At 47.3% G+C, this 23823-nt stretch overlaps 1 protein-coding gene and 1 pseudogene across 2 annotated transcripts in view; one reads left to right on the forward strand and one right to left on the reverse strand.

The window, feature by feature from the left end:
* LOC144145352 (uncharacterized) overlaps nucleotides 1–23823 on the reverse strand; it is a 64040-nt gene that overhangs the window by 27375 nt on the left and 12842 nt on the right. Inside the window, exon 1 of one of the 2 annotated variants that reach the window (XM_077676923.1) lies at nucleotides 13042–13451. The exons of the other annotated variant lie outside the window; for it this stretch is intronic. The gene's annotated coding sequence lies outside the window, so the exon portion shown is untranslated. Of the gene's footprint in view, nucleotides 1–13041; nucleotides 13452–23823 lie in introns of those variants that run through there. 2 annotated transcript variants of the gene reach the window in all.
* LOC144146270 (solute carrier family 13 member 1-like) overlaps nucleotides 1–23823 on the forward strand; it is a 56952-nt pseudogene that overhangs the window by 1922 nt on the left and 31207 nt on the right.

The following is a 23823-nucleotide window of genomic DNA, read 5'->3' on the forward strand; positions in this document are numbered from 1 at the left end:
GCCTGTAGTGTTAAAAAGTATGGTACTATTTTTTTCGTACACGTGTGGGGTTCAATGACATACAAGGCGACAGCAACAATAACGAGAGAGTCGCGGGTTATTCTTTTTTGCCCCCCCCTCCAATGTTTTTCTTATTGAGCTGCATCCTTCCTCGCTTCTATTTTCTGAGCCGTTTGTCATGTATCAAGGGAACCCCCCGAGAGGGGATGCATGAAAACCCAGAAAAATATAAGAAAATAACAAAGGAACGAGAATTTTGAAGTGCGCGCCAGGAGCGCGCCAACCAGCAAGCGCCAGCGCCGACGAACCGAGGAATCATGGGCAAAAGTGGCAGCGCACTGGTCGGCTAATCAGGGAAGGCCAGGCATGGGACAAGTGGTGAGATGGCCATATAAGGACAGGGAGGAAGCAAGAAGCCAATGGGAGTGAGCCACGGGAGAGCCCAGAGGGTATAAAAGCGGGGCGCACAAAGAGAAGGGAGAGGCAAGACAAGGGGAGGCAGACAACAGGAGGCGGCCGGAGCACGTGAGCTTCACAGAACGAGCCAGGGGGACGCGGCCAGGCCATCGACCACGCCATCCGAGCCTGGGCGGGAGCGGGCCGACTGCGCATCGGCACCGTCATCCTAGGTGCAGCACGAACCTGTGTCTTCGTGGCCCCAGCGGCATCGGTCGGGCACCAGCGGCCAGCGTCCACGCTCCGTCGACGTTCGTCTCGACGGCCCCGAAAGGCGACGTTCGTGCCAAGCCTACCTCAAACCTCTAGCGGCAGCGGCTACCAGGGGGTAGCCACCGAGGAAGCGCGCCGCCGAAGGGATGACCGCGCGCGTCGAACGCCGGCATCAAGGACCTCCAGAGTGGCTACCAGGGGGTAGCCACAGAGGAAAGAAGTGAGGACGCGCGGAGCCCACGCCGCCCAAGGAGTGACCGCGCGCATCGAACGCCGGCACCGAAGAAGAGAGACGAGGACGGCTACCACCCAGTCGCGGCCACGCAAGGGTGCGACACGTCAGCGCCGACGACAGGGGTAGGCCAGTTTAATAGGGACGCAGTATTAGGACACAACTAGGGAGTTGTGGTGTAGGGAGATCACCTTGAGGGTGATGGAATAAGTTGATTAGGACGAATCGTGTAGAACTTAATATTGTAGAGGCCTTTGGGTTAGAGTCGAAGGGTATTTTGGGATTGTAGAGGTTTGAGTGTTTATCGTTTGTGTGTAGTTTAAATATTGAGTGCTTTGCCTGAGGGTTTTTTGTGTGTGTATTAAATGTATGTTGTTAAACCCGTCAACGGCTTTCCTGTGTCAATTGCTCCGAGCTGGTAAAGACCACCCCACCATCGGTTCACGTGACACCGTTATCCACCCTTACCCACTTTATTACGGCTCGTATGCGCCTAGAAAAAGCACCTGGACATTTATTTTGCCGCCCCAATGACGAACTTTCCCATGGCGTTTCGTCATGTGACGAAACGCCATGTGACGAACGGGCCGTATCCCACCGTAGGCCCGTTCGTAACATGGCGTTTTGACATAGGCCAGTTCGTAATAGGCCGTTGGGTCACATAGGATCATTCGTCAAAGGACATTTTGTCATTTAGGAAAGTTCATCACAGTAACGGTAAAATAAAATTTGCGGTGTGTTTTTAGACGTAAGTGCACAAGGCATCGCTAATTATCGTTTGTCTTGCGTAATGGTTCCTGAGTAAGAAAGTGTAATTATAATTAAGTTGCGTAAGTTGTTATCACAAAACACGTGATTCTCACTATCCTTTTTCAGCAATGTGGAGTTAAGAGGTTTTGCACTATATTTTTCCCTACCCGTGTGACACATTTATTTTGGAAAGAGAAGTAAGACGAGAAAGAGAGACCGTGTTAAACCAAAAAATCAATTTCAACCACCACCTGCAAAAAAAAAAGGAAAGGCCAACCCACGAACTGCGAAAGTGGAGGGTGCCCAAAGAATGCGAACCCGCGCTATCTTGCCACCATACCCGCGCCCCCCTTTTCAGTGTTGCGGCCGGTTTGAGCACCCTCCATTGGAACAGGCCCACTCGTAACAGCCGACTCGTCATGGGAAAACTGGTCAAAGAGGCATATTCATAGTTCTAAGTGGTCCTGTAATGGGCCTTCTCATTCTTGGAAAGTTCGTCTGGGGTTCGCATACAGTTAATCGAACGTTGCTTTATCGAACGCCGTTTTGTCGATAAAATGCCCGTTTTATCGAACGCCGTTTTATCGAATGCCGATTTATCGAACCACCTATGTCCGTTTTATCGAAAGTGTGGTTTTGATGCTTTCATTGTAACTTTAAGGGTTTATTTTGTTTAACTGGCCATAGCACCATACACAGCTTTCTGTCTCAAAATTCTGACCTCTCAGGAACCTAGCAAAGCTGCTTCAGGAAAGGGAAATTTGGCGCAAAGCAAGAAGTCAATGTGAAGATGAAAACACTAAAAGAAATTTCAAGCATTCTGAATATATTTTTGTGTAATTCACTGTCAAATCTTACTTCCCATGCATTTCTATGGGATAGTTTCCATGGCTCAGAAACTTAGTCGCGCAATGTGTGACACTTGAAACTGTGCACAAAGCAACTTTTCACTCCCAATATCAGCTTCGGAAAAAAAGTTTGCATTTCGCTAAATAACTACCGAGTAATCACTGCTGAAAGGACTGTCATGAGCGGGAAAGCTGCACATGCTAAGCTAATCTGCAGATAGCTTAATTCTACATTGTCTCTGCCGTGCATTACATACAAACACCTTCCTCGATCACCTATGCTTTATTAGAATTTTTAATTTTTTTCGTCTTAATTGATTGCACTCAAGGATGTATACGTCCCCCCTTGTTTATATTGCAGAATTTGCCACTTTAGTAGCAACCCTAACCCTGTGCGCAATATACCTTAGATATGTATCGGTGTATTTAGGTTGGCGTTGCCAAATATATCCCTTGCGCCATGGTTCATCCTTACGTGATCCAAAGTCTTGTTCTCCCCAAATTTTTCTAGCCACGTGGTTTGCATGCGACTCCTCTCCCTCGTGGTCGCGTGGGCAAGAAACCAGAACGGCTTCGCGCGATGGCGGTGCCTATGTGCGTGAGATTGTGGGTCTCGGATTGGACGAGATATTTGGGAGTTGAATTCCCTAGGGAAACTCTAGGGACTTTGGCTTGAACAAAAAGGCGATCTTGCGAGCCGCCGAGTGTCGTGTTGCTTCTGTTGCTGTTGCTGGCACAGCATCCAAACTTGTGCTCATATGTAAATACGTGTATAATGTTTTTCTCCTTCATCAGCAAACATCGGTCTCTTGATCAACGTCTCTGGTCACCAGTTACGCTACCAAGATGAATCAAACCCAGGAGTCGCAACAACTGGCGTCACCGGTGGGTTCAAACCACCCAAGTACCAAAAGCTGTTGGCAGTGGTGGGATTAGACCACACAATGCATTGCAACTCGCTGGCAGCAGTGGCGTGAAGCCACGCAACGGAATCCGATGACTACGACGACGGCTATGTGAGTCTGACTTCCTCCCTTTGACATTTATCAGGCTTGTGTGTCTTTTGGAAGTGCCTAACTGGTGTTTTTTCTTCGTTGAGAAACGTGTGTGTGTCACGAATGTGCCAGTCTCGTGTGTCTCTTAGAAGTGTCAGAGCTGGTGTATTTTGTTCGTCAAGAAATGTTTTTGTGTCACGAATGCACCAGTCTAGGGTTTCTCATAGAAGTGCCTGAGCTGGTGTGTTTGGTTCGTTGACAAACTTTTTGGGCCAGATAGAAAGGACAAGAAAGTAGCCTAGTGTCTGAGCCCAGTAGTCACGAATCTCAATTCGTTGATGAGAACGGAAGTGCTCTTGATGTGCGACCTATTTAATGTGTCAGTAGGGAAAACACTCGTAAGCCTCATATTATCGACGCGATTAGGGCCCTGAACGCAGATGATAGCGAGCTAACGGAGCGCTCGAAAGAAGTGAAGGAAAGCAAGAGCGCAGCGGCTGCGGAGCTAGAGCAAAAGCTCCTCAACGAAATTGAGCAGAGAGAGCAAAAACGCTGCGAGGAAGCGGCAGAGCTAGCTGAGCAAAGGAGGCGAGACGGCGAACAGAAACGTCGCGACCATGAGCTAGCAATGGAACGGCTGAACTAGCACTCAATCCATCCAGCTCGCATCCGCCCAGAGTAGAAGAGCAAACGGGACGAGAAAGTGAGAGCGAACCCGAAAAAGCGGAGAAGATGAGAGAACTTGGAGAAGCGATGAATGCTAGCGAGAGAGTGTGTGATTCAGTTAAACTTGAAAGTGAGACTGATCACGAGCGAGCTGATCAAGAACAAAGCGCATGCGTGAAGGCCAAGAAACAAAGAATCAGCGTGCATGAGGAGATTGTGCGGGGAATAGAAAACTCGCGTGATAAGTTAGAAATATAGGAAAGACAGGAACGTGACGCAATCAGCGATCGCGCAGAATTGGAGTCTAAGAAAGAACTTCGAAGTGTAACTGCCCTGGATGGCCATTATTACCATGAGCGTGTCAGAAAGCATGCCGCAGTGGTTGGTCGCAATGTGCACGAGCAGCATTGGCTGCTGGCGGACGCGTCCGAGGTTGTAGCCGGGATGCACCCAGTCTGTGTGATGAAGAATGAACCCGAGCAGGTGGTCGCATACGCGGGTCACCGTTCCTCTCCAATACCAAGCATGCGCTCTTCCTGCGAGCTCGAAGCATTGCCTAACAGGCGGGCAATGACGAAGGCTTATCACGGGGCTTTGGGGGCGGAAATCGAAGTCCCCTCTGACCCTAACCCTTTGTCTTTCTTGAAGTTGTGCACACATTGTAGGGCTAAATTGTCCATATGCGCGTTGGCTCTTCGGCGCTGCAAAACAGGGGTCACTTGCCGCGGTGGTTGGAACGGCGCGGACGCGAAGTCCTGTGTTCAGAAGGTCGCTAGGGGAGGCTACACAGTAAATGAAATCAAGCCGGATGGGGAGTTTCAGTAGGTTTATGCTCCAGTAAATCCTCCACCAGTACAACGCTTACTCCGCACTTCGGAGTGTATAAAGCACTATACGCCTAAACACTCCGTAAACCAAGTGACGGTGTAAATACGTAGCGATAACATACCATTGCTCCGACCGAGGACGGGGTTAAGCACTTAACCTCCAAGAAAACTCCGGCTAGTGAAATTCACGGAGTTAAAGGACGAGCCTCTCGGGAGATCTCGGCGGAAGCGAGAGGGCAGTCGTCAAGATGGCCGCTGCTCGCGGTGGACGTGCAGCGAGAAGGCGAGATCCGATCTAGAAAGCGTGGGTTGTCGCGTGAATTGTTTCCAGAAAGTGACGACCTTGCCGCTTAAACGGCACATGAGAAAGGAATGTATCAGGAAGATCAACCAAGACTGCACTCTAATCTTGGTAACCCTAATGTAACTTCGAAACGGAAGTGACCTATGGCATAAAGGTTACAATGGAGCTAATTTACTATTTTCTTTATCCCAGTCTATTTCAAGGGTTACAGACGTAAAGTTAAAACCGGTGTAAAGGTTACATCCCCGATTTATAGGTTACTTCAACAAACTCTGACATGTAACATTTACCTTCTAACCTATAAAACTCCCTGTAACCTATAAGAGATGCTTGTCGCGCCATCTCGCCAGGCGACCTGTGATTTATCCGTTGCATGACGGGATATAGAGAAATGGCGGCGCCCGCAGGCCCGGTGGCCGCGTTTTCGCGCCAGTCGAGCCTTTTTACCGCTGGGATACCCCTACGATGAAGCGATGATTGCTGTTACATGAATTGTTTTTCGTCGTGAGTCGCGGAGGCTGCGGCGAGCCTGTTTGTGACTGGCAGTGCTACACGGCCCGTTTTTATACGACCAGCATCAAGTTCGCATGTTGGACCAATGCCGCGGCGCCAGTGAAAGCGAACTCGGTGAGTATATTCCCGTAACGGTTTCCGTGTTTTCATTGGATGTATGTTTTTGCTGGGTAATTTTCAATTTGTAATTGCAGCATTCGAGAGGGATTTTCATTACCTGACTGGTTGCTTCACTGGATGTTTTCTGTTGTCTGCGACCGCAGTTGAATGAAATCACGGGCTTGCGTTCGTTGCGTCAGATTAGAGCGGACGATCGGGCAAGCCCGCACATTGTAACAGGTAACGGCGCTTATGACCTGCCTTTTGCGCTGTTTGCGCGCCTTCGTCATGTGTTGAGCGTTTTGTTTACGCTGGCTGCATCGGGCGCACTTCACGAGTTCCTGGCCCAAGTAATTGTCCGGTAGCTCTGTTTGAATAATTGAATTTTTTAGATGCAGAGCATCTGATTCACTCGCCTTGTCCCTCCGGCGTCGTCGTCGTCGTTGTCGTCGGCGTTGTCCACCCCTCCCCTATTCTCTTCGCCGCGCCAGCTGCGCTCTCCGCCGCTCACCCCCTATCCTCTCCGATAGCGAACACTCTCTCGCGAGGGGCATTGGATTGGATTGGATTGGATTGGCTATGATTGGATTGGATTGGCTTGGCTTGGATTGGATTGGATTAAAGTGGATTGTGTTGGATTGTGCTGCGCCATAGCCGCGGCACGTTGCGTCATAGCCGCGGAAGACGCGCTGGGGCCGGCGCATGTGCAGTACTCTCTCTTCCGCGGTTTCCTCTCCTTTGGGCGCGCGCGCTGCGCATATAACCGGTGTGCCGTTCTCCGGCGAAGCAACATCCGCACGCTTGGCTTAAACACCTAGAGTCCACGCCGCTTTACAAGTACGCCAACGTCGTCATCGACTGGGACCGGCTTACGCAGTCCCCTCAACGTTATGCGCGCTATAAAACGCGGTCCCTTCGGCGCTCCGCCTATGCGTCGCATCTACACAGGGGTTCCCGCGATGGGAGGTGGGAGTTTTTTCCCATTAAACGCTTATATTATCGCGCTGTTCTTCGGGTATTATCATTTTGTTTCAGCCGTCGGGGAATGTTCATTTTTCTTGCTGCATATCTTCGGAATGGTGTCTAGTTTATTGGTCTTGTAGGAATATTGTCCCGTGATGTCACTGGACAATATATCCGGATAAATACAAGGTGTGTGCTGCAGAGGAGAGTCCACTAAATGCTGCCCGAAATTTCTAAAGTCACTTTTTTCCAGCACAAGCCTCTTTTTTTTTGGCGAAATATTACCCTACGGCATAATAAAATGTTTTCATATGTACAATACTCTTCTTTTTTGTGATTTTTTTCCTTGAGTGGGTAAATTTGGTGTATGTCATTTTGAGACAGCGGGCCATTTCACCATGTTAAGTGGGTTCCTTATTCTCATTTGCAGAAATAAGTCGTTTATTTATTCGCGTGGCATTTCAGGGCAAATTGTTGTTTCGCGTGATCCTGGTGTAATGCAGTAAAGCGACTTTACAAAATAGTTGTATGGATCAGCCACTGTTTGATTGTTGTTTTTTTATTATAGAGAAATTGTGACGAATTTGTTTACAGGATGGGCTGGCCAAGTTACACAGAGACAGGTGCTGGTGTAAAAATGGGTGGTGCACCCTCGTCGGTTCCTGGCTGTTGGAAAAGTGTAGTTACATCTGGCTACCTATGCTATGACTTATCAGCGCTACTGTTTTTATTGCAGGCAGTGTTCCTTGAGCTGACAACCAGGACTCCCCTGCGTATGACACCAGTTGAAATGAAGTCTGATTTCAGTGGAAACAACGGTATGAAAATGCAATAACTAAAACACGTTCATTCAAATATTCTTTGTAAAGATGGCAACCAGGCCTGCACAGACAAAAGTATGATTCACTTGTAAAAACGCTAGGCCTTTCTTCAAGTGTTTATGGTGTTATATTTCGTATCTTAGTTTGCCTCATGTTTAGTAACTCTTTCTATCAGTTCGTTACTGCATATAGGTTATGAATTTACATAACGATGTCCTCAGCACGGAGCTTTGCAGAGTCAACAAGAAAAAGAGGTCTTTTTCGAAAAGAGCTCTTATAACCAAAAAGAGATCTTATAACAAAAAAGGCTTTTAAGGTTGCTTGTGTTGTGTTTTTTTTTTTGTCTTGTCAAGTTTGCGGTGTTCTTTCATTATGAATGTATACCAAATGCCCAGCCGTCAAGCCCATTGCATTTTAACCCAAATAGCCCTTCTGGTCATTATAGGTACAGACCTGCTGGAAATTCCACTTGAAGGTCGGGGCAAGTTCTATATTGATCCACTCCCACAACACATATGTACGAAGAAAAAATGTAAGTTGGCGATTCCTTTTTACTAACAGCCGAGGAAGAAACCACCGATCAGAACACTTTACTGAAATGAAAAACTTTTCGGCTTCCACATGGGATCCTTGTTCAAAATGGAACTGCAAGTACGAAGGAGGGGAGAGTAATGTTTAAGTACAGCCAAAAATGTGACGCAGCCGGCGTCAGCATCGTGAAAGCACGTTTACTGGGTTTAGTGCGACGTTCGTTCTGTTGCGTGTACTAGTGATTCCACGTGAAGGTGCGGAAATGTATTCGTTTTCTCTTTTTGCAAATGTATGTGAGGCACCCCAGTTGATCTCGTAGCCCAAAGTTTCTGCCTGTTCTGGGTGAGCATGCAGAAACATTGCGCGAGATGAACTGGAACACGGCACGATTAAAACTTGGGAAGGTTGGCCGGTATGACTATAGTGGCTTCGCGTTGTTCTGAACAATGCGGCCAAATTACTCTGTGTATCGATTACTGAAGTGATGTGAAATTATTTGAAAGTCCGTAAATCACTCTATCTCTGATGTGGCCTTTCATTTCATTCTCTGGTCTGCGTCTTCATTTCCGTGCAATAATATATTTTTTGTACTTCACCTGCGAGTGATTTGGTGTGAGGAGCTTATGGTTGCACTAGATTTTGTTATTTTTCTGAAAATTTCTGTAGATGGCTCTTTAAGGTGGGCAAATCCAAGTGACGGCTTCTCACATATACACCTCTATCTACGGCAGCAGGGAACAAGTTATTCGGATACCTCGGGAAATCTTCAGCGTACCCTGATTTTGTGCCTGTTTGTGTACTACGTAAATTGCGAAGCTTGTCTCTTTGAATTTTTGGAAGTACCTTTTTTCATGCAGGAAAATTTAGGTCCCATTGAAAGCTTGTCCAAAAGACAGCTTGCAATCGGCCTAAAAGCTTCTTAGTGATGCATAAGAAAAGATAACTTTGCGTGGGAATCCCAACTCAGGTGGAATTGCAAAGAGGAACCTAAGGGGGAAGTGTAAAGATGGATTTGTAAAGACGAATGAATTCGGAGTGTAATATTACAGACTCTGAGTGAAACGGAGAAGTAGCGAATATAGCCATAAACACTGCTTTGTATGAAACAGTGATTTTGTAATAAATGTTATTTCTGCTTTCCCACATTCTGAGTTTTTTCTGTGCGGAACCATGACAATAACGCTGTACTGTGAAAGTGCACATCTGAGAACCATGTCACAAATTTAGCTCAAATTCAAATTCGTCTAAAATTGTTCAATGGCAATACCGAAACAATTGGAAATTCTTTGCATAGATCCGTGCAAATATTGAGGTAAAGAATCTGTATATTTGGCCATGTTTTTGTAGCTGTTCACGCAACATTTATTAAATACGTTTAAGAAGGATATATGAAGAAACGGAATTTTACCTGGGAACCTAAAGCAATATAGGAAAAGTCTAATGCTCATTAAGGGACGATAATACCATTGGGGTGTTCGCAGCTTTGCTTTTTAATAAATAACCCACAGGTGCTTCATAATAATAAATGTGAATGTTTAAAACTGCTGATGCCAAACTTCTGGAAATGTGCTCTTTTAAATGTGCAAACATGTGTGCATGTACTGCAATTTTTTTTTGGTAATCATGACCAAAGTTTTCACACAAGAAATAAGGCTATGTTCTCGCAACTTTGGGGGCCTTTGAAGTATGCTATCAAGTGCATGTTTCCACTAAAGCTTGGTTTCAATAAAGCTTAATGTTGTTTAACTAAAGCTCAAATTCATGCCCACAATTTACTAACAGAACTATGATGCATGTTTGATGCTCGTATCTTCAACGGCACAAAGCTGATGCAAACATCACATTTAGTTATGTCTGATCATAAGACTCAAGCGTTGCGAATACCCGCGAACAGTTTTGAGTGACAACCTGGGTAACGATTATCGAACAGGTAATGCAATGCATGTATATTAAGAGAACATTTTCAAGCTTTCTGGCATCGCAATTTTAGGAATTATAAAAGTAACTTGTTTTACTCACAGCCGTGTGGCCGGCAGTTTATTCAAGGGACGAACAAAAGACACCTGAGGCTTTCCGAGTTTAGACGGCGTAATGGAGAGCATGGTCACACATATCGTCTTCCACTAACGCAATGTTTGTTTACCACGCGGGAAAGGCGCCTTCGGGGTCTCGCCACAACGGCGCCGTCGAAAGCGCGCGAGGCACACAAGATGACACCTTCCAGGCGTGTGACCTTGGACGACGGTGGATGTCACTTATATAAAGGTATACATGCTGAAAACTGCAAAGTAACCTATAACTAAGTAACTCTTATGTGTATACGTATATAAAGGTTATTAGTTATAGGTTACTTTCGTACTTCATAAATTATAGGTTACAAAAATTCGAAAATGTGCCGTCTATTAAGGGTTGCCCAGATTACAGTGCATTCCCGACGCATTGTGTGGTGCGTGCGGGAGCATGAACAGGATACTTCAAGTGGCGATCGGATCAGCAACGAGCGTAGGACTCGTCGACGGATAAAAGTGTTGCGCTGTGAAAGCAACCAATCTTCCTACAAAGCAAGGTGGATGTCGAAAACGGTAGGGAGGCTTACTGGCCTGTACTTCGTACTGCGGTAGGTGCGTACTCAAATTCAGCTACTGTCGTGATGGTTGTCAATGCCTGGAATTTCGATTTAAAATGCTACCGTCGCGAACTGTGACGCGGTGGTTGTGGCGTAAAAGTGAACGTGTTTGTGTCTGATTGCAATCATTTGCTAAGGGCTACCCGCCTTCATTCTTTATTAAAAAATCTTCCAGGAGCTGCAGTTTGCTTTAATAAGAGGAGTTGGTCAAAGATAAGCTAGAGTTTTCCGCTATAGCACCATCGTTTGCAGTGTTCAGTTCACATTTCTTTTTTTTTCTTTTTGTACTTTAGCACATCATTGTACAAAGTAGCTATACGTGTTAATTTGTTTTTATTTTTTCCATAGCCTAAAGTCGTCCCTCCTCCTTCATATCCATGAGTTTTCAGTGCCAGAAAAGCTCTAAATGCACCGTAAACACGCCGCGATGGTATTGCTTCAAGCAGGCATCGCCCGCTTCGCCCTCCGTCACACGGAGAGAAAATCTCCCTGTTGTTTTCTGGGAACGTTCACTAATGGCGTACCGTGCACACGGAGGCACTGCCACGCACCCCCACCGTTTAAGGAACGCGAATTAAAGAAGGGGGATATACGCACACAAAGCAAGTTGACTGGCACCGAAAACATGTGCACTTTACGCAGGTTATACGCGCATTCAACTGTCGTCATGTTGTTTACTTTCTCCTAGTTATCTTTTCTTCGGGCTTGGGGATATTTCTTCATTTTCGCCATATGTGAATACCCTGTTTATTTATTTTTTTTCGTTTGGTGAGTCCTCGGTGTTTTTGTATTGAGACGTCGTACGTGTGTGGTTTTTCCGTATTGTCTTCGCTGTTTTGAATTTGGTTAGCTTTTTGGTAGTTGCTTTTTCCGACGTGGCTAGTCATCGCAGTCCTTTTAGCTGCGTTTCAACCTTGGTAAAAATGATACTCACTACATCTGGTGCTGATTTCTCATTTGATTTCTGTTTTTATTTTTAATTAAATCCCATGGTTCAAATAGGGAAGAGGTCTTACTCCCGTCTTACAACGTTTGGTCACTTTCTTTGGAATTCGCGTTAACGAGCGAGTAGAATAGGCGCAGATGTGATGGGCTTATTTTGGAGCTGCAAACAAAATATCTCGGGGTTTCAACGAGCCCAAGCTGCTATGGCTATGGGGCGCTTCGTAATGGAGGATTCCGCGTGAGGTTTTTTTACGTGGTGAAAATATCGACACAGGAGATTTATTGTTTTTCGCATTAGTCAGAAAAACGCCGTTGTGGCCGGCATCGTACCACCATCCTTGGACTAAGTAGCGCAACCCTACTGGGCCACCATATGGCTGGCAGCTGCACATATTTTCTACCATGTTTCAACTGATTGGTATTTCATTTGAGTTTAATGCGAGTTATTTCTCGATGTGACTGAGTCTTCATTATCCTAGTTATTCGTGTTCCGTCGATATGTTTGAGTGTCAGCTAATGTAGTTTTGAACGCAAATATTTGGTTCTTTTTTGAAGTTGACGTGCTATGTGATCTATTTTGAATTTGAAATTGACATGAAGTTGACAAGGAAATAAATGTCTGTTTGGTTTTTTGCAACTTTCGGTACTGCCCTGGTCAGTGTGGTTTATAAAAACAAAATACTTCACTAGGCACTCAAAAACACTTATTTGTGGCGGAGCTTTAGGTGACATAAAATACTCCTCCGGATGGCTTAACACGCCCTCCTTCAAGGGTGTTTTTAATTACTTCAAATATTCCGCTAAATACCACAAAAAACTCCTTTTCAAGGGAGTAATGGACAGCACAAAATACTACGCTAAATTCCGCCAATAAGATCCCCTCCTCAGCGGAGTAATACAAGCAAAAATACTCCGCTAAATGCCTGAGAAGCTCCCTCCCTTACAGGAGTTTACCAAATAGTCCCTCTTAGCGGAGTAAATAAAACTCCGTATAAGTTGCAGGCTAGAGGACGACAAATTTACTCCCTATCCGGGGTATTTCCATTTAGAGTGTACCATTGAATCTCCGCCCAGCCTTGACCCCGCCGTGACGTACGTGAACGTTACCGTTTACCGGTCTATTCACGATCGTGTGCGTGTATAGTTTACAGTAGAGAGTTTTAGCATAGCGTTACCATGTTTACGTTAGCGTTTACCGTGTTTGCGGGAGTCGACTACGCATGCCTGAGAGTTACCGTGAACGGTAACTTACCGGTCAAGGCTTTACCGTCGCCAGCGAGCTTCCTGGGTAGTGTTGTGCCAGAGCAGCCGGCCCAAATGCGTTGCACGGGGCGACGCGCCGACAGCGGGACCGATTCACGCCTCGTCCAAACCAGACCAAACCACCCTGGGTGGACAAGCTGAAGCACGCCCCGCCGCAGACGCGCCTCTCCTTTTACTTCGCGGTGGCTCGGCCAGATCCGGCATCGGGTGAACGACCCCGAACGGGCGTGTCGCTACTTGCCTGGAGGCGAGGTCACGGAGACAGCGTAGGCGTCGCCCTCCCTTTCCCCATCGTGGCGGCGCAGCTGACTGAATCACCGCTTCGCTACCATTCGTCGGATTTCAAACTTCAGCCAGCGAGAGCCCTGATTGGAGCGATCAAACTTCTCGGGGCTCCAACGACGTTCCGGGGGTATAAAAACCCGCCCGGATCGAGTATCGGCGGCCTTCTCCGGCGGCATCCTTCGACACCAGTCTTTTCGGAGGCACCGAGTGGAGAGGTACTGTCGCCTTTGTGCGAGCCATGTAACGTTTGCCTACCCTTGTACATACTGTATATAAATGTTCCTTCAACTTTTCATCAGCTCGAGAACTTCATCGCTCTGCTCTGCGCCGCGTCGATAGCGGACGGAGCAAGGCAACGTCGCTACACCGGTGACTGCGCTCGGATAGCCAGTCGCAACAGTGGAGGCTGCGGTGAGAGGGCCCAGTCCCAACAGCGCAGACGGCGTCGGGATGACTGATTCCCAACATCGGTGACGAGCTTGATGCGAGTCACAACCTTGGTGACCGCGCTGTTATGGTCATTCCCAACAGCAGACGAAGTGTACCGTCGCGTAATAATTACAGCAATGCAGTGCGGTCGGCGCTTTATGCTTGGTACAGCCGATAAAGGTAATCTTACTTTATGCTGTTTATTACGTGTTTCTTGTTAAATAACGCTCAGAAAAGCGACAAACCACCATTTTTCTCAGGTGGGCGTTCAAAATGGCCGTCCGTACTGGTGCTAAGCCTTGCCCGCCTCAAATAGTTCAGATAAGTTTCTGAGCTCGCAAAGTGCTTTTAGGCCTCCAAAATTGTGCTGGGCAAGGTAGTGTAGGTTATTGAGTAATTACTACGACATGTTTTACTCACTCTTTGCCTAAATAATTAGCGAGGGGGCAAATTCTATTTTACCTCGATTCTAACTGGGCTCAGTAGGTGGCGCCACCAACTCGTTTTCTTTTTAAAGCTCTACAGGTGATGGCTACAGTATTCTCAAAACAAGTATTTTTAGTTTTAGTGTGAATGCTTTTCCCCAAAAGTGAGATATTCAAGTTACTTTAAACGAATGCAAGTAGATATGAGCAAGAAAATTATGAGTGATTTGCTTTAGACTAATTCATCAGATGTCGCTACCTGCGCCTCAGCGGCCGGAATACGCAAATCGCAAACAGCGCTAAAACGTGTCCTACCGTTTTCAGCGGTAAACAGAAACTCCGGTAACAGGGTAACGATATGCTAAAACTGCCTATTATTATTTCAGTTGTCTATATCAGTGTTTGCACCCTTCATGGGGCTGGTTGATTGATTGTAGGGTTTAACGCGCCGACGCAACGCAGGCGATGAGGCGCGCCGTAGTGGAGGGCTCCATATTAATTTTGACCCCCTGGGGATCTTTAATGTGCACCGAAATCTCGTACACACGGGCGTTTTTGCTTTTCGCCTCCACCAGAAAAGCGGCCGCCGCGGCCGGAATCGAATCCACGACTCCGTGCTCAGCAGCGCAACGACTTAGCCACTGAGCCATCACGGCGGATAGGGGCTGGTTGTCTTTTAGTGTCAAAGGGAAGTGTTACTCACGTGTGCGGTTATAAAGCGAGATCGCTTTTGTGTTTCAATTTGCCGAAACTTTTCGCATTTTGGAAGCCTGTTAGAGTTTGTTGGTGTTTTCGTTAGCGCATGGAGTGTCCTCTGGGACAATGGAGAGCTTTAGCATATCGTTAGCGTGTTTGCGTTAACGTTTACCGGGTTTGCGGGAGTCGACTGCGCATACGCGACCATTTACCGTGAACGGTAACTTACCGGCACAGCCTTTACCATCGTCACGGCGCTTCCCGGTCAGACGAAGTGTATCCTCTCGTCTTGATTACAGCAAACGCACTGCGCTTGATGCTTGGTACAGCCTGTAAAACTATTCTTAGTTGATGTTGTTTATTACATTTTTATCGCTAAGTGGTGCTGAGGAGTACGACAAACAACTATTTGTCGTACTCCTCACAACAAAAACATGGGACGGGGACATGAACATGGGACATGGGACATGAACAAGAACATGGGACATGGGTCGACAAAAACATGGGACGGGGAAATATGTAGGCAAGGCTTCTTGCGCGTTGTTTTTCAAACAAAGCTTGAAATAACTTTAACATGCGATTTGTGTGTGCTGAACGCTAACAAGGAGTTTAGATAATGATAATGATGATGACCTAAATCCCTGTTTGCAGGTTTATGGGTAGGCCACGGGTGATTCGTTCGTCCGTATACAGCAGGCGGTTATGCCAGCACGCACTCGTGAGCGTGATCATGAGTGTGCTCGTGAGTGGCGCGTGGTCGACAAAGTTCGTCAGGCGGAAGTGGAGGCCAACACTTGGTGTTTACTATCAAGATTCGCGTGTTTTAGATTTTCCTTTAGGAAAGGGACTCATAAGTTTTCTTATCAGCTATGAAGCACAGTCGAGTACGATTTGAAGGTTATCGCGCCAGCATCGAGTGGACACACGTGCCACCGTCCTACGGTTTCGTTTCGGAACCATGAAAATCAAGATTTCGCACTCTTCTCTCCCTTGTTGGCTGTTCCATGCTACAACAATGGCCCCCACGGTTGACTTGCCCCCTTTGGGTTTCAAGCTTTACATTCGCTGTTATAAAGCACAGATTTGGTTGCCTTCTCATCTACGCCGACGATAACGAAACTGGCATGGAAGATTTGCTAAAGCTGCAGTGTTTTGTCTGCTTCATTTGAAAGAGTTGCTTTTCCGCGATAACCTTCGAATCGCAGTGGACTGTATACGTGCGGCACATTCGTATATTATGGCGGTGAAGCTAGCAAACGTGCGTCTTCGCCTTTTTGTTATTTTTTGTGCTAGTAACGTGAATAGTAAACTTACGCTTAGCGGAACACCTTAATGCACTGCTGTTGAATGTTGACCTTGTTGCATGTTTCTTAAATTTCATTCTATTTCTATCCGTTAAACCGAACAGACATGGCTTCAAATATAATTCCGGTTAAGCAAATACAGAATGCTGGTTCTAACCAAGCGGGAGGTCAAGGAAACAATGGAATAGTGCCAAAAAGACAAAGCTCCCCAATAAAGAGAATTGTACAGTTTTGTTGATGTCGAGGAAATACAATATGGGCAGAGCAATGTTTTTCATACAGCAGAAATTCTGGAACTGCAATATTCAATGAAATGCCATGTCGGTAGAAAAATACACATATTAAGGATTAATACTTGACTGAACAAAATACAGTGACATGCTCTGTCATGTGATTATACTTTGTCCCAGTGTAAAGACAAGGAATGACACGCTAAAGTCCAGGCACGTGGTCCAGACCACATGCATGTATGCCCTTTTCCTGCTGTTCCGCAATTTCCTGGCCGTGCTGATCCGCCAGCAAAACAGCGGGACTGTCTCGATCGGTTCGCGGCGCTGCTCGGTGTATCCGGCGCGAAATGCAGCCGCGGGCACAGGGATCAGACGTTGATGTACCCCTTGTTTTCAGCGTTACATGAGCAAGAATGTCCTTAAAACTGCCGGTTACATGCCTGCAGGCTACTTCAGGCTACTGAAACCGCACCCCAGCCTGGCACGAAACATTTCGGGGGGGGGGGGGGGGGGGCGGGGGGGAGGGAGAGGCACGGGCCCGTAGTGCCCCCCCCCTTCCCCCTAGCTACGCCCCTGCACCGTGGCGACGGTAAAGGCTGTGCGGGTAAGTTACCGTTCACGGTGACTCGTCGCGCATGCGCAGTCGACTCCCGCAAACCCGGTAAACTGTAACACGGTAACGATATGCTAAAACTCTCTATTTATCTACTGTCAAATGTGGAGTTCGTGTTTTGCTTCCGCGTAGCGTTCAGACTACAGTACGCCTGGGAAAGTTACACGCTGTATATTATGTAGCGAGTGCTATGAGTTACTTTCTTGGTTGTTCTGTGTTGCGGTTTTTCAACCCTCTGTCAGAGGTTAGCGTACGAACAACATACTTGTGGGGAGGTGGTACGTTCGGGCACCTTGGTACGTTCGGACTGCGGGAGCACAAATGGAATGTAGAGCGTGGAAACACGGGGCACCTTAGTGCGCACTGCCGAGATTGTATAAAATGTAAAGAAAGTAAACCTGACTTCAATCAGACTGTAACAATAGCAAGGCATCACAACCAGTTAACAAGGGAACTTATCGAAGCTTCTGAAATGGCCCGCCTCGGAGGGGATGCATGCGTGAGCAAGCCATCTGTGACTCTATCACAAAAGGAACTTTCGTATCTGAACATACGAATCTGAATGCACGTGTCGCACAAGCTGCTGTCGAACAAATATATTTTTTTATCGTTTTTCGGTTTTCGTGATTTTGTTTTATCGTTGTTTTACCGTATTCCAATTTTATCATGCGTGTCTTGGGTGTGCGTGGCGTGACCTCAAGAATGTACCGGTGTGCGCACGATTTCTGTGTATATATTTGCCTTCTTTTCCTAATAAATCTTAGTCGGAAGTAGCGCGTGTCCCTGTGCCTCTCGTCGTCCCTCGTTTTACGTTTTGCGCTTTGAACGGTCTTGCAATGGAATACCAACTTGCCCAGAAATCCGCCTTATAACAAAGGATGTACTTTTCTATGCCACTCCTGCCTATTTCGGTAAAACGCCGAACCTGTTCGTCAACATCATTGACATCAAAAACACTATACCATTCAGCAGATGAATAAAAGTGATAGAGCCCACCATAATCTCCAGGCTTGAAAGCATATCGCGGGACTGCACAATCGCCAACACCACCATAGCGATGCTGACCAGCGACCGAGACAGAGACAATAAGAGGGAGATGAAAGTTGTCGGGATGTACAAGAGAAATATCAGAGGCACACACTTGTACGTTAATTAAGTTTTCGAAGCCTACATCTAGGGCATTACCACAAAAGTTTTCTATGCGACAGAACTGCTGCGTGTAGGTGAGCGATTGAAAATCTAATACCATGATGCATTTCTGCGCTGCAGAATGGTTTTTGTGCTCAAAGGAAAAACTGTTCCAGCGAATGCCTGGGGTGTTGACGTCCCCAAGTAAAATTAGCCTATTGTTGGAGTGTGCATTTGGGGCATTTTCGATAGATGTCAGTGTTCGATTTATTTAAGAAGGTAAAACATCAGGAAATATATAGAATGCACCGATGAGCAGTTTCTCGCCGCTCCTGAGGCCTACCTTAAGCCAGACTAGGGTCTAGAGGTCAGCACGTCGCATGCATTGTACTGAGCGATCAATGGCAATCATAACACCGCCACTCTTTTGCTTAGGTTCAGTTAACGCTCTGCCGCTTCTAAAGATTTCATAGTTAGAAGAAAAATATCCAGAAGAAAAAATATCATTGGAACGACAAGTGTCATTAACAGTAGCAGAGAATTTAAAGCACACAACATTTTAAAGAAATTCGGAGGACTTAGTTCGTAGACCTCGAGTGTTTTGATAGTAAAGGTCAAGACTATCTTACTTACTGATCAAGTTCAGTGATTTCACAGCTGTGCACAATACCAGGGTAGAACTTGCCTTGAAGCGGCTTGAAGAGGCAGCGTTTTGGCCACAGAGACGGATCGCCCAGGCGCCTAAAGCACACTTCGTGAACAGTTACGCAAAAAAAATTCCCCCGCATTTCCCCGAGGGGGAGAATGTGAAAGTGCGAATGCACGGTTGTCGGCCCGCTTGCGGCGCTTGCGCTCGGCCCCCGCAGCCCACCGCCTCGCCGCCTTCTCTTCCATCTCTTCCATCGGGTTTGTAGTATCACGTGTACACCACGCAGTTATCAAGCCGCTATAACGCCGCTGAGTCGCCAACGCACGCCGCTGACGACGTAGTTTGAATGCGTTAAAGATATAAGGCGCGTCACTAACACTGATATCAGCGTCGCGTCCGTGGCTTGGTCGGTAGAGCGTCGCGCTGCGGCCGCAAAGTCCTCGGATCGAAACCTGGCGCCGGATGCTGTTTCTTTTTTAAATATAGAGGAGCACTGCGGACGCCGCCGCCGCCGCCGCCGCCGGCGGCGGTGGATGGTTTGGGGTCGCTTATAAAGTGCATTCGCACTTAAAACAATACGAGTCGTACTTGGTCCGAAAGCGTTTGCACGACAATGGCGTTACTTGCACGGTTGACAAGCGGGCCAACAGTTGAGCAGATGGGGTGTTAGCAGACATTTTCGAAACAAAGATGGCCCTGGAGTTCAGTGTTCGGCGTACCACAACCAACTTAGAAGCTTCTGACTCACCCACGCGAGGAGGGCTCATTTTCTTTTGTGAGTTCTTCGGCGGGGCATTACACGCTGTGTCGGACCGTAGAAATGGAGGCAGAGGGCAGACCGAAGGGAACCGAAAGCACTCAACCAGTGGCGTAACTATAGTTCATATCACAAGCTAGCTGCAGCACTGTGGATGCTACATTGTTGTCCCCCTCAGGGCGCCTAACTCACCGCGAAGGAAGCGACAAAAGGCGCCGCGGCCTTGCGGTGCCACTTGCCGAGAGGAGAGAAGGAAACGTCCTTTCAGGACCCCCTTCACGGCGGATTAGGCGCCCTCAGTGGGCACACTATTGATAACAATGTAGCCTCCACAGTGCTGCAGCTAGCTTGTGATATGAACAACTTGAAAACTATTTGAAAGGATCTTAAAAATCCAACTGCGCGCAAATTAACGAGGACGTGAACACACTGAAGACACCACAAGCGCAGACTCACAACTGGTTTATTGTTACAAAAATCAGAACATTAAATACCCAGGCGCCCCACATACGTCACATTCTCAGCGCTATCGTCTGCACACACAAAAAAAATAAAAATAAATAAAAACTCAGAAGCACACGAATGACATAATTCCGCGACGATAACACCATCACACATGAAATATCCTCCCCTTCTTCACCACGCATGCCCTGAAGAGGCTTCAAATTCATGTTTAGTGCCCATCTATGTAGGCGACTTCGCGACTAAGCAAGGCAATAGATGGGTGACTAATACAATCTGAACCAGCTTTTAAAATGTGTCTGGCTTCGACAATTTCTCTTGTCTGCTGATTCTTATGCCTGAATAAAATGGTTGTGCGCTCAAACACAGGGGTACATTCAGGGGAACATTCAGGAACGCATGCGCGGCAATGGGAAGACATGTGGCTCAGGTCCCGTTTTTCTTTCGAATAGTTATGTTCCTTAAGTCTTGTATTTAAACAACGCCCGGTTTGGCCTACATATACCTTGCCACATACAAGTGGTATGGAATAAACAACCACCGTAGCACATTGGACGAACTTCTTTTTGTGATTAATACCACATGCTCCTTGACGTTTTTCTGCCCTTTTGTTCACTTTTGGGCAGATCTTACTTAACTTATTAGGAGCTGAAAACACTATTTTTACGTCATACCGCCCGGCCACTCGTTTTATACCGTGTGACATCTTGTGAACATAGGGCACCACGGCAAAGTTTTTCGGCTTTTCTTTTGGTGGTATGGCCTCCCTATCCGACTTTACCCACTTTACCACTTTTCACTTGCTCTAGAAATAACATGATCAGGGTACCCGGATTTTTTTAGCTTCTCCACCTGCTGTAAGACACTATCGGGCATTGAATGCTCACACGATTTTGAAATGGCCGACTTCAAGCAGGAAAGTGCAATACCCTGCTTCACCACTTTCGAGTGCGCCGACTCAAAGCTTAAAAGGGCTTTTACAGACCTGGGAGCGTACGCGTAGCACATGTGCCCTTCTCCGAAAGTCATCCTTAAATCCAAAAACTGGAGCACTCTATCTCGAGGTAATTCGAAGGTAAATCGAAGACCCTGACCGCACTCTTTGAAAACCTTTAGTACGTCGGGGCAAATTCTGCAGGAGGGCCTGTCTACCACCACCAGAAAATCATCCACATACCGGAACACTTTTACAACAAGCCCCTCAAGCTTCTCATTCAGACACCTATCCACACCTCCCAAAAAGATATTACTGAGAACAGGGGCCACTCGGGACCCTATGCACACGTCACTCCTCTGAATAAATGCTCCTCCTTTCCACTCGACCACAGTGGAGGCCAGGTAGAAGGACAACAGTTCTAAAAAGGAATTCAGCGACATCCCGCACCTACCAATGAATGCACACTCGTCGTTGTCCTGTGTTATGCATTTCTTTACACTGCTCATTAATGCGTCATGCGGCATAGAGTAATAAAGATCCTCCACATCAATGCTGAACGCATCCAGGCTTCCATTGTCAAGTTCCCCCATACTCTTGACGACCTCTGCTGAGTTGGGGACCAGGTACGGGTCATTGACGTGTAAAGTGTCTAGAAGTTTCATAAGAAACCCTGACACAGCCCGCTGCCATGTTCCGCGTTCGGAGACAATTGCTCTAAATGGAATGCCCGGTTTATGCGTCTTCGCATTGAAGAAAATGTCAAGCTTAGTTCCCTTTTGTGCTTTAACGGAAGACGCCAGACGCTCTAGATTATTACTACGCAAAAGCGCGATAGCACGTTCCTTCAGTCGTTCTACCTTAACGGAAGTAGAAACAAAGTTCTTTGCTACAGCAGCGCTGGCTTTCTCGTTATAAACACCTTCAGGCATAACTACGAAATGGCCTTCCTTGTCAGCCACAGTCACCTTTAGCTGCGACCACACCAGGTAGTCCACAGTTTTTTGAACATTGGTCGACTTCCGTTGCCTGACTCCTCCCCTTTCCAGGACGTCCACACCCTCCGCGATGCACCGCGCACGAACATCCTCAGGCACCAGGCTCGCAACTTTCCTCACCGTTGCAAGTTTTTCAGCTGGGGCCAGGGCGGGCTCCAGGCCAAACTTCGGTCCGAGCCGCAGCACCCGCTGGTGTTCCTCTGGGATTACAGCATCCCCGAGAACGTCAAGCCGCCCTTCTTCAGCACGAGTCTTCTTTTTGAAGGGTAGCGAGTGGTGGGAGAAGCTCCAAAGGGCTTCCGTCGCCTGGTCTGCCGTTTTGCACCATCCACGGAACTCCCTGCTGTCGAAGGATCCATTTTCTGCCCGGCACAAAACACGCAGATGGTCCTTGAAGAATCTGGCCTGGTGCCACCATTCTGACCGCAGCATCTTGCATAGTCTTCTAGAATGGTTCTTGGACGGTTGCAAGAACCCACTAACTGAAACAACATCGGCGGGACACGCCCCATTCCTCGCGTGCCAAGAGAGGATTCGTGCTTTACATGTACACACCGCTATTAGGGACACGATGACGGCTGGGTCGCCTAGGTTAAAGTTACTACATAACGAATTGCCCACTGTACAAGAAAGTAACTGTAAAAGGGTCGAAAGTTGGGCAAGTTGGTATTGACGCATCCTAAAAATCCAACTGCGCGCAAATTAACGAGGACGTGAACACACTGAAGACACCACAAGCGCAGACTCACAACTGGTTTATTGCTACAAAAATCAGAACATTAAATACCCAGGCGCCCCACATACGTCACATTCTCAGCGCTATCGTCTGCACGCATAAAAAAATAAAAATAAATAAAAACTCAGAAGCCCACGAATGACAGATAATTCCGCGCAGTTGGATTTTTAAGATGCGTCAATACCAACTTGCCCAACTTTCGACCCTTTTATTTGAAAGGATTGAACTTTTCAGTATTCTTCCGTCCTGTCTGCGGCTGCCGTTCGGCGAAGCGGGGAAGGAACGCGGGCGCGAGGACGCAAAAGACGTGTGCCATCCACCTGTACACCTGCCGATAAGCAGATGGCACTCTATAGTACGCTGTGTCGCCACTGTCGCCAGCGGCGCTAACAACCAACCTCGCGACCTGGCTGGATGTTCGTCTATTTGGAATATAATAGGTTTGCTGCTGGAGGAGTTGATAATAATTCCATAAAAACGATCTTAAATATTAACACAGGATTCACAAACAACCGTTGGTTGTTTTGTATATCTCATGTCAATGTTTCCGGGCTCAGTTTCCACAAAAATGCATAGCCATGCCATATCCATGGCAAACCGGCTCGAGACGAAGCCAAAGTCGCTTGTTCTTTGCAGAGAGAGAGAGAGAGAGAGAGAGAGAGAGAGAGAGAGAGAGAGAGAGAGAGAGAGAGAGAGAGAGAGAGAGAGAGAGAGAGAGAGAGAGAGAGAGAGAGAGAGAGAGAGAGAAACACCTTTATTTGCCCTTCTATAAAGGCTTCTGCGTTGCTGGGGGAAGGAGCTGCTGTTACCAGTCGCCCCCAAGAACTACCTCAATGTGTTGGAGGAGGGCCTCCCAGTGCTCCTCTTCTGTCGGTCGTAATGAGGAGGCGGTCAATTGTCGGACTGAGGGTGGGTACCGGCCGGCGCTTTTCGTGCGCTTGCGGAGAACGAGTTTGAGTTGTTTTGGGGGATCCTCTGGGGGGTCAAGCCACCCCGCCGAAGTGCCAGGAGAAGGGGAAAGGGAGTCTGTGTATATGTTTCTTGTCTGTATAATATCTAAGCAGTCCCACATGTAGTGCTGGTTGTTAGGGTACCCGTGACCGTAGCGTGGGCAGCTAGGGTGGC

The sequence above is a fragment of the Haemaphysalis longicornis genome, unplaced genomic scaffold (assembly GCF_048455015.1).
Source record: "Haemaphysalis longicornis isolate Haplotype H1 unplaced genomic scaffold, Haemaphysalis longicornis Haplotype H1 scaffold_7, whole genome shotgun sequence".
Taxonomy (NCBI): domain Eukaryota; kingdom Metazoa; phylum Arthropoda; class Arachnida; order Ixodida; family Ixodidae; genus Haemaphysalis; species Haemaphysalis longicornis.